A 14033-nucleotide genomic window follows, 5' to 3' on the forward strand; every position below is an offset into this window, starting at 1 on the left:
TAAGTAATTTTTACGGTTATTAATAAATCCTTCTTATAAAGTAATTGCAAATATTTCAAAAAACTTTCTGTCTGAATGCAAATATTTTTCTATGCAAAATTTATAATTTATATTAATCAAGATTGCACACGATATTATTTATTTGCACTTCAATTTTTACCGTCAGCTCTAGTAGAAGTTACAAATCAATTATATTTAATTAAGGATTGGATTGGATTATTTAATTATGGCAAAGCACACGAGGGCTATCTGCCTAAAGGGAGGGATGCCTTCGTGGAGTACTTTCTAAGGTAAACTGGCTCGTATACACGTTACACATGGGGAAAACCACTAAAACGCCCATGCAGCCAGCCCGTTCGCGGGATTCGAACTTCCGACCGAACTACCAGTGCTCAGCGACTTTACCGCTCGGCCGTTTGTGGGCCTTTATGAAATGGAAGGCAATAACTTTATTTAAAATGATTGTCAGAAATATCAAGATATTTCGAAAATTTGGATACTTTTTAATATACTTTTAGAATGCCTAAAGAAAAAGAGCACGAATAAAGTAGAATGAAGAAAAAGAGCAAGAATAAAGTAGAATGCCTGAAGAAAAAGAGAAGAAAAAATACATTTTACGGTAAAATTTAGTATTTGTATATATATATATATATTTTTTTTTTAAATTTAAAACTTTTTAATCTTATGATATTTGATTTTTACGATTTCAAAAATAAATTATTTGACTAAAATATGAATAACATTTAAGAAGCCAAATGTAGGATAAAATTGTGTAAAGCAATGGGCACAATGATAAAACTGTTTAAAGCAGCGTATGCAAGTCATCCTAAGTTAAAATGTCGCAATCCTAAGTTAAATGTCTCTCTTATTTATATATATCTTTTCTGAACGGAACATTGAAAGGCGTGTTAACTGTGCTTTACTGTATTTTCTCTTTTAATATATGCAGTTTTCAAACGCATCGTAGTCTGGGTTACAAAGTATTCCTCCGAAAGAAACACAATTCAAATAAATAAAATCAAATTCTGGAAAATTTATATTAATAAATATATTTAAAATGCTCAATTCGAAGGAATAAATAGAAAATTTTAAAACAATTATCTGAAGAGACAATGCAACACAAACAATTAAAATAAAAGTTAAGAATTTAAAAATTACCTAAAATAAGAACTATGACAAAAAATATATATAAAGAAAACTATTTGAAAAAAAAATAAATGCTGCACCTTTATTTACGCAGTTCGAATAGGTAAGTAGAAATTTTTAAAATAGTTATTCGAAAAAAAAAAAAAAAAAAAAAAAACCATGCAACTTAAACAATTAAAATGAAATTCGAAAAAGAAAAAATTACTTAAAATAATAAGTTATAATTAAAAATATAATATAAAGAATATTATTTGGAAAAAAGGAAAGATGGTGACTTTTTTTCCGCTCACGGTAAAGGAAACTAGGTTGCCATATATTAAGAAGTTCGCCAAGTGAACTATTCTTGGCGCAAACTGGCAAAAAAAGTGCCAACATAAATTTGTGAATTTCTCCGTAAATTTCGCTCCAAATTTTACAAAATTTCATATTTAGGCGTAATTTGAGTCGTAGAATCGAAATATGTAAAAAAATTGGTATGTCATTTCAGAAAAAGTCCGATTTTGCGTCAAAATATCTATGTTAGAATAGTGCTATATATAAATCTAATATATATCCTAAGTCGCGCTTTCGAGACATGAAGAACGCAATTTGAATTTTGTCAATCGGCCCAGTAGATCGGGAGATATAGGACTGTCCTCTTTTTTTTTTTTTTTTTTTTTTTTTTTTTTTTTTTTGAGCAGTGTACATACGTTCGTACAGAAGCCACGAAAAGTTCTCTTCAGAATTAATTTTCAAGCAGTTTTATAATTTTTTTGAAGGAAAAGAGTATTTTATTCTGTCCTTACGTACATATATCACACAAAAACATCGTTAAATTGCATTCGATAGCGGTCAAAATGGATATTTTCGTTGAAATATGCTGCCTGAAACTTTTCGCGATTACAATACTTCCTTTTTACTTCGTACAAGGAAGTAAAAAGGTATGCAGAAAACAATTTTTGGTCAAAATCCTTTTAGAATATCTCTAACTTTAGTTTAAAACCAGAATATATTAAAAAAAAACTACTCAAATTTATAAAATGGTAAAACAATTTTAAAAAATTAAAAATTATCAAAATATTTCGATAGTTTTTAATCAAAAATTTAATTTTTTTTTCAGAATATGATATTTTTTGGTTTTAACATGTAGATAATATAAAGATACACATGTGATTCAGTTTTCATGTATTTATCATATATAGTTTGAAAGCAATTATGCGCGCTATCTTAAAATTTAAAATTTTGAGAAAACTCTATTCAAGGTTTTAATATTGATTTTTTCTTATTTATATTTTAGTAACATTAATCAAAATGCTCCAGGTGCATAAACAACTCCTTCTTTTAGCTTATTCATTTCATCTTGTTTCTTTTTGACCCTTCGCTTAGCTATACGAGCCTCTAAACTGTTAATCAGCGCTCGTTGCTTAGCAAATTTTAAGCGAAGTTCATCTGCCTTTTTAGCAAATGTTTTGCTTTCAGCACCAGATGTCAATTGTAATTCACTCATCAAAGATAAAATTGCACATTTTCCATCATTGAAGCTTGCTACAGCTAAATTTACTGCAATTTCCACAATGTTTTTTGCAGAATTTATTATTTTGGGGCAAAATGTCCAAATCAATGAATTTAACGATTCATTCGCATTTTGCGTTCGCCCCCCCCCCAATACACCAAAGTCTGGGGGAGACAAATCTTTAAAAATAGGCTTTATGGCATCCATAACAGCCACAGGTACAGATTTTTTATGTTTAAAATTTTTCAGTGCACCAGTAAAAAAAGCTTTTGGTTAAAATGCGGTTTAGCCCACTGCTTGGCGATTGTTTTTCAATGGGCAATAAACGCGCCAACATGGCTAACCCGATGTTTTGAAGCTGTGTTGTTATTCTGTTGCCACTAAATGGTATCGCCCTGTGTTATATTTAAAGAAATTAAATATTGAAAAATCTGCATAAATGTTTCTCGCATTGTGATAAAGCAACGGTACCTAGAGCCATCAAATTTTGAATAACATACGTTTCCAACCTAATATGGGAATCTGGAAGCCCAAACTTGGAATTTTTTTTATTATCTGATTGATATTTTGTAAAACTTGAACGAAATTTTTATTAGCAAACTCAAAGATTTCAAAGCGAGCAACTGCAACACAGTACGGGGGAAAAAAAAAAAAAAAAAAAAAAAAACATTTTTACGTGCAGAGCGCAAAACTGTATATCAGAAATTCTAAAGATATGCTCATTTTAAAATTATTTTGCGATATTGCTGTTGAACTGAATTTTATAGTTTAAGTGTAAAGAACATTATATGATAAAGAAATGTAACACACAAAACGTTAAAAAAAACGCCCTTTGGGCTTAATGTAAAATCTAAAAAAAGCTTTCATTATTTTTATTTTATTTATTTATTTTTTCCTTGTTAATTCTGTTGCGGTTTGAATGTTCTTATGTGGTTTCTTTTTTTAATCGAGTGTTTCCCACCCCCTGTGGGTTTTAGCCTTTTTTCTGCATATATCACGGAAACGGCGTATAAACGTTTGAAAATTTATTTAAAGATGAGGGGGGGATCCAAAAGGGTTTCCCCCTGAAATAAATTCATATATAAAACCCCTCAAAAAGAATTTACATTTTTCTTGAAAAGGGTAAGTAAAAAAATTTTTCTTGTATTGTTCGTTTTAAAGTTGCTTATTTTAATATTTTGTATTTCTTTTTGGCTCAATCCTAGAAGATTGGAAAAGCTAACGTCGGGCAATTCTCTGATTTTTTTTTTTTATTGAAAATAGATCGATATGTACATGGGCAAAGTCAATGCAGTGCGCGATGCCGAGTTTGTGCAATTCTGGGATGTTTTTTTAAGTAAAAATAGATCGATGTGCACATGGGCAAAGCCAATGTGGTGCGCAATGCCGAGGTTGTGCGCGATCCCGAGTTTGTGCAATTCTGGGATTTTTTTAAGTGAAAATAGATCGATGTGCACATGGGCAAAGCCAATGTGGTGCGCAATGCCGAGTTTGTGCAATTCTGGGATGTTTTTTTAAGTGAAAATAGATCGATGTGCACATGGACAAAGCCAATGTGGTGCGCAATGCCGAGGTTGTGCGCGATGCCGAGTTTGTGCAATTCTGGGATGTTTTTTTTAAGTGAAAATAGATCGATGTGCACATGGGCAAAGCCAATGTGGTGCGCGATGCCGAGTTTGTGCAATTCTGGGATGTTTTTTTAAGTGAAAATAGATCGATGTGCACATGGGCAAAGCCAATGTGGTGCGCAATGCCGAGGTTGTGCGTGATGCCGAATGCCAGTTTGTGCAATTCTGGGATTTTTTTTAAGTGAAAATAGATCGATGTGCACATGGGCAAATCTTCATAAATGTATGTATGTTTCCCTCATTTTGATAAAACAACGGTACCTAGAAACATCAAATTTAGAATAACGTCATCCTCCTGCGAATATGGGCATCTGGAAGCCCAAATTTAGAATTTGTTTTATTATCGTTTTCATATTTTGTAAAACTTTAACGAATTTTTGATTATTATACTGAGGAATTTCAAAGCAAGCAATGACAATACTCTACAGATAAAAACATTTTTATCTCCAGCGCGCGAGACTGTGTATCGGAAAATCTAAAGATATGCTTATTTTAAAATTATTTTGTGATATAGCTGTTGAACTGAATTTTACGGTTTAAGTGCGAAGAACATGATATGTAATTAATAAAGGTAACACGCAAAGTGTTAAAAAAATGCACCTTTGGGGCGTAATGTAAAATCTTAAATTTCAGATTTTATTTTGTTTTTTAATTTCATTATATTTGTTGTCTTTTTTTTTAATTTCCTATCGTTGACAATATTACCTATCGTAGCTTTAGATATCGAAAAGCCATGACTTTCACAGCGCTTTTTAATAACTAGATACGAATAAATTTCTTCGGAGAGAGCACAAATGTCCGAAGACAAATTGTCAATTAGCAGACGATAATTTATGCTTTCAAAACTACACTTGCAGTTAAAAAGAATTTCCAAGATTTCTTTTGGAATTTTTACTTCGTAATTTGAGCAGTCAATTCATTTGCCGTTTGAATGTTCTTATGTGGTAGTTATCAATCGAGTTGTTTTATCTGTGTGTTTTTACCATATTTCTGTATATATTTCGTTAAATAAACAATCGCTATGGATTTATCTGTGATGCTGAGAGAGGTGAGTGAATGTACATGTAAATTTATTACTTTATTGGAAATGCAAGGGAAACTTGCCGTCATTGTCAAAAAGACTTTTTATTTTCCTGAAAAGGGTAAGTGAAAATATTTTTTCTTTTTAAAATTGCTTATTTTTAATATTTTCTTTCATTGTGAGAAATTAGATTTTTTAAATTTATTAATGTGTAGAATTCTAATACGAAAGTATAGAACGTGGTTTAGGAATTTAAGAAACATGGAAATGAAAGCTGTGTATGATGTTGATATTCAATAATAAATATTTTCCCTTTTTTTATTAATATAAAGCTTAAAAATTTTTAGAAAATAATGAACATTGTTTACTTACTAGTATGTAAGAGATAGTGTCGTTACGTAGCAATAAGGTAATTTTGTAAAGATGATAAAGTTAAAATGTTCCGCAATATGAAATTAAAATTTATAAAAATATGTTTTTATTTGTGTAAATACTAAAGCTTAAAAATATTCACCTTGTATGAGAGACTGCGACGTTGTTTACAGTTTTAATAACTGTTACAATTCACTTACCGTATTTAATAGTTTGAAATACAAAAAATTTAGTATACTTATTTCTACATCTGTAGAGAATACATTGTGACGTCACAATTTTAGTTTCACCCATTTATGAACGTCACATAGCTCCGCCTTCGCAACTTTGTTTATACAACGTTTACTGGCGATTTTCAAAAAATCGCCGCTACTGAAAATCGCGAAGCAGTGGGCTAAAGCACATTTTCACCAAGCTATTTTGTATTGACACCAAGAATCTGCTCCATCTGTACAAAAAACGTGAATTGCTTCGTTATCATTCTAGCGGTTATGATACCATATAGCCCATATTGCTTTCTGCATATCACGATAGTTGTAACAGTGTTTTCGTGTGGCATTACCATAAAACGTAGTAAGTTGGTCGATCAAGACATCGGTAAGACGACCTTTACCACAAAGAGGTTTTCCGTCACTTAGCTTTTTTTCACGAAATTCACTTTTTAATTTTCTTAAACGTGTACCCATTCTTTTTTTAACATGACCAACACATTCTATTTTAGAAATGAGATCACTATATGTGTTATTATTCGAAAGTGCTAAATAAGTTTTACAGTCACCATCACCAATATTTCACATAACGAACACCATATTTTTCTTCTTATCGAGAAAACATTTCAACCATCCCGTTCACTTTCATCTTGGCAGATGATCCCGAATGATTTTTTGCACACATTTTCGCGTGAAGACGTTTCCATTCTAAATAGGTTTCTGTTGAACGAAAATCTTTCGCAGTTTTACAACCTTTACAGTGCGCACTAGAAGTATATTTGTCTATAACTTTGCCTGTCTTACTGCCAATTATAGACGTCACACCGAAACGTGACGAATTTTCCAGGTGCCATCACCACTAACTGTCAAATCCATGGAACCAGTCAACTGGACCTCTTCATCAGCTGCATTTTTCATACTTTTTTCTGCAACAGTATATGTAGCTGCATGTATATGACTTACAATTTTGTCATAAGATTTTTGTTCGACAGGCGATGGTAAGTCCATAAGTCCACAAAAGGTTTTACACTCTGCTAGTCCTTTGCCAATGCACCTCATGGCCAAAATAAATCGTCTATTTAAGTCAGAAGCATTCTGTTTTTTTTTCCAACCATCTTAGAGTTTTTGAAAGAGGAAATTATTCCACAAGAACTGCATGTAACATTGATTTTTATCGTCAGCCCATAATTTATTTCTGAATTTATATGTATTTTATTATAGCATATCGAACAACATAAACATTGTTCTAATGCTAAAAATAACAGTTTTTTATCGATCATAGCATAACCATAAAAATTATCATTCATGTTATCCACAAGTTCAGCTGATGCAGATGAATCGTTACCGATCTTTCTTGCTGATGCAGAAATGTTTAGGTCTATGTCAACACACTCACGCTTTGTATGTTGATTTCCATAATACTGATGCCTCTTCCGTCTTTTTGGTCTTTGACCATATGCCCTTTTAGCATTAACAGCATTCATTTTGCTTTTAAAAAAGCAGTTTTGTTTTGTGAAAACGGCAATTCAAACTTTCAAAATTGAAAGAAAACGATAATGCGTAATTCTAACACGAGGTAAACAAACAGCTAACGGACAGCATTCATTTTGCTTTTAAAAAAGCAGTTTTGTATTGTGAAAACGGCAATTCAAACTTTCAAAATTGAAAGAAAACGATAATGCGTAATTCTAACACGAGGTTAACAAACAGCTAACGGAAACGAAGATATAAAGATGAGTAGTTACCTTCCTGCTTCTCAAAAGAGGAGGGAAACTAAAAAATTTTGAGGCAGCAATCATAAAGAAAATATTCGAAAGGAAAGAAATATCACAGCTGCAGAAATGGAACGTAAACAGTCACGTGGGCGTGTCCGCCCCTTTAAATGGCAATGGCTGCCCTTTTATCAGATTGTCTCTTGCATAAGGGTTTGCGTAAATGGTCATAACTAGAGAAATATTAGGAATTTTTCAATGCGGTTTTTTGCATAGTGCTCAGAAATGTTAATAGAATCAGAATAAATAAAAAACAAAAATTGATTTTTTGAATGCTTAAAGGTGCTGTGCTCCCTTAAATGATGGGCAAAGTCTGAAATTTTGCCTTCATGAATTCGATTGTTAAGTGAAGCTGCAGAAAATATATGAGTTTAACAGTATACATAAAAAAAAAAAAAAAAAAAAAACTAAATCAAATGCTAAAAAATCACTTCAAGGTGTTCATGAATCTTGAGAAGCCATTTGCACAATTTTGCATCTCTGTGCTTTGCAGACACTTAAGAGCTTTTTTTATTATTATTACAAGTAACCTTTTGAATTAAATTTCTAAGCATTATAATGTTAAATGTTATAAAATTAATAGTAAATTGTAATATAGTTTCTTCAGTGCTAGCCACATGTTAAGACTACTGTTGAATGCTTAAAGTTCAGTCCCAGGTGGAAGAGTTAGGTGTATGGTTAGTTTTCCCTTTGTGAAACTCAAATGCGAACCAGTTTCCCTTAGAAAGTTCTCTAAGAAGGTATTCTTCTTCTTAGGCAGATAGCCTTAGGCCTTAGTATGCTTTGCTATATTAAAATAACCTAACCTTAAACTTGATTTCTAAATGTTGTCAGCATTTTAGACAATAAATATTTATCCAGACTGTAATCAAAAAAGAAATTTCATTAAGGTTAAGAATTTTGTACTATAAAAAAGCTAATTCCGTGATACTCTCGTTCAAATTCTAATTGAGTAGTAAAGCAAGGGAAACAGTCTGCAAATGTGATAATACTTTTATACCTCATTATTAAAGTCTGGAAAAGGCAACCTAGGACTATATTAATCAATATTTCTGAGGTTATGTTCATTTGTTTGAATAGCTCATGTAGGCTATCTGCTTAAGTAGAGGGAGGCGTAGCAGCAAGAAATGATATCAACCTTCACTGGTGCCATCTATCAGTGAACATCAACGTAACTAAATTGCTTACTTACTCTTTGCAACTAAAGTATGTAGACCAACAAACAATTGGTTTTCATTAACACATATAAATGGCGCCATGGGACTGGAGATATCCTAAAACTAACGGTGGCACAGTACTTTTTAATAAGTCTCCATATTAGTGACTGGCTGCTTAATTCCTTTCCCTCGTATACATATCGCACACAGCATCAATCAGACACTTAAGGAGTCAAGCCTAAACAACGTGTCAAGTAAATGCTCACAATCTGCCGCAGAATATTCTACCTTCGTGTTATGAGTCGTGCGAGATGATTACTCTGTCAGAAACTATCCAAGAAGGCATTCCCTCTCTTTAGGCCATAGCCCTCGTGTACTTTGCTGTATTCGAATAACATAACCTAATTACTCTCTCAGATAGATCAACATATACAATAAGGTTTCTGGCTAATAGGAACTTTGTTATTTGAGGTATTTCGGCTAATAGGAACTTTGAACGTTGTTATTATTGAACACTGTTATTTGGGTCAACTAGTCAATAAAATTGCATCTGACTTTCAAAATTGTGTACAGGTAAGACATAGATGACCCAAAGATGAAGAAAATGTTATAATTGCTTCTTCCCTAGAAATTATTTCAAGATTGGCTCTTAAAATCCGCTTATAGATGTATGCTGAGTATGAAACTTATTCAGCCGATATAGATCACCTTTTCCTAACTTCCTTTATACTCGCAGTCAAGAAGAAATGGTTTCAGATAACCCCCAATAAGCCTAACCATAGCCAGTCTGAAAAATAACTTCCGCCTAGGGATCATATGGCCTGCTACGAGGAATTTATGTCCTCAAAGAAAACTGTTAAATCTATTTATAGTTCCTCAACTATAACTATGACGAATATTCGCCTTCGAAAAATTCCATGAATGCTACTGAAAATTTGGACGATACTGCCTTGGAAGAACCAACGCATAGCTCTTAATGTCTCCCCATACCTAACAGTAAGAATGGATCATGATTATCCCTCCTGAACTGAACAAGTTAAGAATAAAAATAATGCTGAATTTATTTGTAAAAAGCATACCAAATATTTCACTATCATGCCAAATTCGTACAATTACATTAATTGATAAAATAATAGCCTAACTTCCAATCACGTAAAATAATTCTTTTGGGATAACCTCAAACCTGACAAACTAGCCGTTATTCACTAGTATTATTACTGGTATTTTATTTAGGTCATTAGAGGTCTACTTAATAATTGTTTCCCTGACGAACCACTGCCTAACTGCTGATAGTATATTAAATGTTCTTAAAACCATCTAGCTACGGCATTCTAAAACCAAAGTCTTAATGACCATATTTACAGTTTATTTTGTGCCTTCCCATGACAAAAGTGATAGAAATAAATCGCTTCCTACATTTTCCGGTTCAAATTGAAAAGTTCAAACCAAAGAGAACAGCCATACAATGTTTAAAGCCAAAATTTAAATCATTACTCTGATAACTGCAGTCTAAAACTGCGTTGCCAAAAACGTTCTAATTCTCTGCTCTTGAACGAATGTGAGCATAAAGCTATAGAAAAAGCAGTTTACTGGAAAGGTAATGAATTTCATGTCGCCGGTTACCGTAATAAAAGTACTTAAATCTAAAAATTTTAGTTTGACCTGTTCCTGACTCTACTAAGGCAATGCTACAAAACCTGCTGATTCGGCTCTTATCAGTCATTAAGTAACTTTTGCCACTGACCCTAATACTGGAAAGCAAGTCATTCCACTTCCTAATTCTCCAACCTTAGTCCGAAAGCAAAAAACAGAAGATCAAGTTTCTGGCTAGGATTTAAAAAGCTTGTTCTTTCATCGGCCCCTTTTAAAACCTCTAAGCGGCAAGGCCGTATATATACGGCCTGGAATATTTATTATGATATCTGTAAGAATGTATATATACGTGCATATTAAAATATGTCAACGAAATTAAGGCAATATATCAAAAGAAAACAAATCCAGGTATGAAATACCGCGAGAGTTTTTGCATTAAAATGAAAAAAATAATTTGTTCTCACAGTAGTTTTGGGAAATTTGTGCTTTTTTAGAGAAAACCCTGGCCGCCCAGAGGGTTAAAAGAATGACTTTTTTCATCGATCCCCTCGCATTTTTCTGTATAATATGCTTGTGGTAATCGGCTGCAGGTCTAGCTGATGACTGCATTTTAGTACATTTGTTGAGGTTGCGTAATACCTACTGCAGTTTGAACTCAAAACATATTTATTATAAATTATGAAAGACTATATTACATATCATATGCATAATAATATGGAAAACATAGAACAATTAATGTGGATAAGATTATTGCCCTGGTTATGCTAACAGCGAGTCTATAATCGAGAGTTCAAGAGCATTCTGGCTTGTTGTTCGGTTGGAAACAATCTGCAGACTGAGTTAGCTAAATTAATTTTTTCACTTGTAATTTGCATCCTCTGATTCGTTGTATCTGGAACGATATTGGAGGAAAACCAAGATCATTGGTTTGTCAGCTTCCCTCAGGGTTCGTGCGTTCCTTAAGAGTCCTTATATCTTTTGGAATTAATTTTTGGTCCTTAATTTTAATAATCCGAAATTTCTGTCTGTTTTTACGATTGCCATTTTGAATGGGAATTAGCATTTTGGACAAATATTTGTGGCGATTCATTGACAAATATCTTTTCAATGGATGAGCTTCATGAATTATAATTTGTTCCTATTTCTAATATAAACGGTGGGTTACTCAAGTTTCTGAGCAAGAAGTGAAACATAAGCATTTCGAAGTTATTTCATTTTTTCTAATGAAGAGCTCTTAAACAACTTTTCGCATTTGGAATGTGAATTCTTTATTGAACAGTTCCAAATTTGGCAACTGATCAACATTTTGGCGATTTTAAGATCAGTTTCTATAGAAAATTTTTAATTCGGAAATCTGGGAATTTTTCCACGATATTTGTTCAAAATATTATAACTGATAAATTTCATTAAAATAATGCTAATATATTGATATTGTAATCAAGAGACACCATTAAAATGAAACATCCTAATTTTTCGCTATCATATAAAGTCACATTACCTTCGATTTTGTCGACTTATTGTACAATATCTTGAATCTGAAAAATAAACAAGGTAATAAAGGCTTTCCGCTTTAGCACAATTTATAAAACAATTCTTAGCAAAAGTAAAGTAACTATGTAATTAATTAAAAATGCCTCCGTTTTAATTTTTTCATGGTGAGAGTTTTTCCCATGTAGTTGTCTCAATATGCGTCTTTTTTCTCTATAAAATTAATTGGCTAAATCGCAGAATAGGCTGTATCAGTCGATGCTGTGTTTGCTTCTCTTATGCTTGGAAACGCCTTTTTATGACGTAATATTGGTTACGCCTCTTCTTAAAAACAAGTTATAAGTATGCTATAGCTTCGTATTTAACGAAAACTTAAATTACATTTTAACTGAGTTGAAATGTTAGATTTATAATGTTCTGCGCGAGATTTTTTTAATTATAAATCTACTTTTGTATGTTGTGTGGTAGTGTTAGCATTTAATGCACGGATTATCTCTCACAAATGTATTATTAAGATACCAAACGATTGAAAATATTGAATGCATGAGTTAAAAATTAGGTGCTACTTTGGTAGACGATTGCACGGATTTTGGCGATTTTTCTTTTGGCGAGTAACACGACTTATGGTAAACCCATTGCTGGATAAGTTATTTATGGTAACCGATAATTTGTTGTCATTTTATTTAAAAAATAATGCGTTTTATTATGCATAAATTCCGTGTTTTAAATATATTTTAAGGTTTATAAATATTAAAAATCAATTTAATTTTCCATTTTTATTTGAAATAAAAATTTTATTGTTTATGATATTTTATGAAATTTTATGTTATGGATGATGTAATCAATGACGTCACTTTACTTTAAAAGTAATTGGTTTTAATATCTATAAATTTAATGTTTTAAACATTATTTATGGTTGTTAAATATTAAAATACAATTTAATTTTGAATTTCTTTTTTAAAATGATTTTATTATGTATGATTATTTAAATAACTTTAATTCTAGGCGTGATGTCATCAGCTCTCTGATTGGTTATAGAATATTTGTGCATTAACGAGCTGTAATCAGCTCACATCTTCGAATTCCTTCAAAAATATCTCCTTCAAAGATGAATGTTTTTTTTTTTTTTTTTTTTTTTTTTTTGATAAGAACCAAGAATTATTGGTATAGGAATCAAAAAATTGTCCTTTGAGACCTTATTTTGGCCAGCCTGGCTTTCCTAATCAAAGATTTATTTATAAATTCTTACAAGGGTCAGAGGAAATTTATTTTAAATTTTTCGAGGAAACCTCGCTAATTGCTTCTTCTTTAGTGAAGTGCGAAAATGTAGATCACAGATGAAGATCGTTAGAAGAGCCGATTGTGAGTACGGCCGTATATGGTATTGTGGTCATGTTGGAAGAAATAATCGCTGTAACGGTAAGAAAAATATTAGTAACAGTAAAAATAATATAAAAATTCCTCCTTTTTCTACCGACAATAAACTAATTTCTGTCATTATAGCTCTAGTGTACGACGCGTTCTTATTTACTTATTTTAAAGTATTTAATTTAAGTAATATTTTAATTCTTTTAAACGTTGGCATGATGGTTTTTAATTCGATGTTCAATGTATGTAATATTTTAATCCAATTAAACGTTTGCGCAGTGTTTTTATAGCGGTATTTTTATTCTATTTCTGTGCTATATGAAAGTAATAATTTAACCTTTCTTTAGTATTTTATACTCGTAGTAAATGTATTTATTTACATTTGCTTGCCATCTTAGAAAACAACGTTTTCAAAAAAAAAAAAAAAAAAATATTTTTAACGATATTGATTTTTTTAAAGTTTCGAATACTTTACTATGCGGAAAATAGCGTAAAAACGGCGTTTTTCAAGATGGCTGACGATTGTAAAAACCGCGCCAACAATTGCGCCAAAGTAAATCGCCAAAAATTCGTGCAACCGTCTACCAAAGTAGCACCAAAAATTATAACCGTAACTTCTGAAAATACAGAAAAGAATTCTTAAAGAATGTTTTGATTATTGATGAGTGTGTCTAATTTGATGCTTACTGCAGAATGGATGAGTATCTGAATCTGGATTTTTTTAATCAGTTGGAGCGAAGAGGTAAAAAGAGCGTTATTGAGTGGTGTATGGAGAAAAGTTTGATTG

This window comes from Stegodyphus dumicola, chromosome 3 (assembly GCF_044657685.1).
Source record: "Stegodyphus dumicola isolate Sdum_Otavi_A_Nest chromosome 3, ASM4465768v1".
Lineage (NCBI taxonomy): Eukaryota > Metazoa > Arthropoda > Arachnida > Araneae > Eresidae > Stegodyphus > Stegodyphus dumicola.